This window comes from Schistocerca cancellata, chromosome 12, assembly GCF_023864275.1.
Source record: "Schistocerca cancellata isolate TAMUIC-IGC-003103 chromosome 12, iqSchCanc2.1, whole genome shotgun sequence".
Lineage (NCBI taxonomy): Eukaryota > Metazoa > Arthropoda > Insecta > Orthoptera > Acrididae > Schistocerca > Schistocerca cancellata.
This window is the reverse complement of record NC_064637.1, coordinates 39,149,195-39,152,578: the sequence shown is the minus strand read 5'-3', so window position 1 is coordinate 39,152,578 and position 3,384 is coordinate 39,149,195. Positions and strand designations below refer to the sequence as shown.

Here is a 3,384-nt window from a genome sequence, read left to right as displayed (position 1 = left end):
TACGTGTGCGGCCGCCTTAAGCCGACAACGAGAACGCTCGTGGGGGGAAACGGCAGCTGTTACGCAAAATTCGTAAGAGATCCACGTCGAATGACGAGAAAACACAGTTCTTCCTGCATTGGTCTGTGGCCATTTTCAAGTTACCTTTACGTATTCATAATCAAGACGAATACTCCTAAGGTCAAAATTACGCTTGTTTCTGTATACAGTTTGGCCGTCATCTGAACTGTGGCTCCTCGATGTACTGTCGCGAAATACAACACGATGACCACCGACAACAGCAGTGTACTGTTCGAAATTATTTTCGTAAACCAGCAAATTCCGACGCATTTTCCCCACGTTACTAGTTTGTATTACGGAATACTGTGAGGGTTACTTTAATGTACTTTATTTTATACCAGTTCTGCTAATGTTGGTTACACTCACAGGGAACTGATAGTCATAATGCCGTTATTTCTGCTATATTTCATTTGTCTATTTTCTTCAGATACCACCGGAAAATGGTCTTATAGGCAGAGAGTGAATTGTGGTACAGTAGAACAGTTCCATTCAATACGGAATTTTAACTTCTCTTTCCACATTAATGACTGCGTCTATTCTAAAATAACGACGAAAGTTGGGATATGGAAAACGGCAAAGTATTGTACGGTATGCAAGCAGACTTTCGACGCTAACTCTGAAAATGGAGACGTCAAAACGATCCCTTTAGAGCAGGAGGAAAGAGAAAGCGCGCCGTAAATTTGAAATTCATTACGAGCGGCGTCGCTTTTCGCGCTAGCGGCACGCGTCGGCCCCTCAGCTGTAATTCTTCGCACGCCGCCTTCGAAATCTCATCTCGTCGGCCGAGAACGCTCCGCCCCCACCGCTCGGACCGCCCCCAAAGGCTTATTAAACGCTTTCCTTCCGGCGGCGCCACCTGGCGGAGGAAGGACCCCACCGGTAGCCGGATGTATCGACGCACACATCGACAGGCTGCAGACGCGGCTCGGTTATTACAGATGGCGGAGAGGCAGAGAGAGAGAGAGAGAGAGAGAGAGAGAGAGAGAGAGAGAGAGAGAGGGAAGGGGAGAGAGGGAGAGAGATAGAGAGAGAGAGTTGGAGTAGGCGCTTTAGTGAAATAATAGGTAGAGGAGTGGGAGGGTGATGAGGAAAGAGAAGAACGAGAGAGAATGAGAAGATGGAAGGGTACAGTAGAGGTGGTGAGGGAAAATGGTTCAAATGGCTCTGAGCACTATGGGACTTAACCTCTGAGGTCATCAGTCCCCTAGAACTTAGAACTACTTAAACCTAACTAACCTAAGGACATCACACACACACCCATGCCCGAGGCAGGATTCGAACCTGCGACCGTAGCGGTCGCGCGGTTCCAGACTGTAACGCCTAGAACCGCTCGGCCACCCGGGCCGGCGGTGAGGGAAAAGGAAGAGTTGAGAGAGGAAAGTACTGCGTCAGGTTGTAGCTGAACTATAGCGATTATTGACGACGTTAGGGTGAACGAAGAGAAAATTTGCGAGTTTGGAGCGAAGAGGGGGTCGTGGGGATTAAGTGAGCCTAGGCAACGATTGTGTGTAGCCTTAGGTTCTGTTACAGGGAAGGAACTGGACAGAAATAAGAGGAGGCTAATACAGGGTGGCCCAGGAGTCAGGAAGTAGAAACATGGCGGAAGGCAACGGCGATTGGAATACCGACGTCAGCACTACTGTACGGGGTGCGAAAGGGGGCTTTTTAAGTGGTATGTGAGCTCCAACCGAGAAATTTGTTTCCTATATTATTTGTGAAGCTAAGTGTGGATTGTGTTATACACTTCCGGCGAATGATGTCAATGCTTGTGCAGGTACATCAAAAGTTCCTGCATCCACATTTGTAAACTGTAAGTCACCTCGCGGTGTGCGGTGGAGGGTGCTTCATGTACCATCACTATCTCCCTCCCTTCCTGTCCCATACACAAATAGCTAGTCACATGCGAGCGGATTTCTGTGATTGCCCAGAACAGCAGACCACTTCCATGGCCACCTCTGATAGATGTAGCCCGACGATCTAAGATCCTGCAGGTCCTGACCGTAGGATTTGGTCTCTCGTATCTGCCCAAAGGTCTAATCCCTTCGTGGGAGGGCCCGCATCTCGTGGTCGTGCGGTAGCGTTCTCGCTTCCCACGCCCGGGTTCCCGGGTTCGATTCCCGGCGGGGTCAGGGATTTTCTCTGCCTCGTGATGGCTGGGTGTTGTGTGCTGTCCTTAGGTTAGTTAGGTTTAAGTAGTTCTAAGTTCTAGGGGACTGATGACCATAGATGTTAAGTCCCATAGTGCTCAGAGCCAGCCTTCGTGGGAGGCATACATCGGCGGATATTCGTGACTTATCCACAGACTCATCACCGTGGTGCACGAACAACAGGCCTGAGACCACGGGCGACGGACTTCTGGAATTGGCGACTGTGTCTCTCCGCAAGTACATCAACCAATAGAGCGTCAATGGAGCTCTGCCACAAACGATCACCGACACCAGAAAATCCCAAGACCATGCTATGAGAGGTAAAGTGATGCTCACAGTATTCTCGGATATTGAAGGCATGGTACATTTGAAATTCACGCCTGAAGTCACCCTCATAAACTCTGCAAGGTACTGTGAGACCATTAGAAAACGGAGCACCAATTCGAAGAGTTCATCCACACATGGAGGCCCCTGCTCTTCAGCATGACAATGACAGATCACACACGAGCACTCAGACATCTGCGACAATCCGACACATGGCGTTCACTGTTGTCGCTCATCACCCCTTCAGTCCCGACTGGGCCTCATCCGATATTCACCTGTTTGCAAATCTTAAAGAACACCTCCGAAGACTTCACTCTGGTAATGCTCAAATGGTTCAAATGGCTCTGAGCACTATGGGACTTAACATCTATGGTCATCAGTCCCCTAGAACTTAGAACTACTTAAACCTAACTAATCTTAGGACATCTCACAACACCCAGTCATCACGAGGCAGAGAAAATCCCTGACCCCGCCGGGAATCGAACCCGGGCAGGCAATGCTAAAGCTGTGCAAACAGAGGTGAGGTTGTGGCCCCATCAACAAAATCAAACATTCTACTGTGACTATCAGCAAACTCATCTCTCATAGGGACAAACGTGTGTCCTTCACAGTTGAGAAATAAATGGCTAGACATGAAGAATAAAAATCTAGAATGTAATAAAGTTGAATGTTCTCGTCATGTGAGGGCCAATAGCTGTTAAGTATGTAAGGTGGCAGAATAGATGAAGTTCGGATTCGCACCTTACGTGAGAGCTTTATACATTTCAACAGGAAGGTGCATATGGCACCTAACTTAATTCGGCGGTAATGAGCAAATTTGCCTAGCAGTATGTAATGCTAAAAGGGATGACAT

The 3,384-nt window shown here is 48.4% G+C and overlaps 1 non-coding gene across 1 annotated transcript; it reads right to left on the bottom strand.

The window, feature by feature from the left end:
- Positions 1–1,320: 1,320 nt before the first annotated feature.
- Trnas-gga (transfer RNA serine (anticodon GGA)) lies at positions 1,321–1,404 on the bottom strand. The gene is given in 2 exon segments: positions 1,321–1,355; positions 1,365–1,404. It is a non-coding gene; the product is annotated as a tRNA-Ser (tRNA).
- Between the last annotated feature and the right edge of the window lie 1,980 nt (positions 1,405–3,384).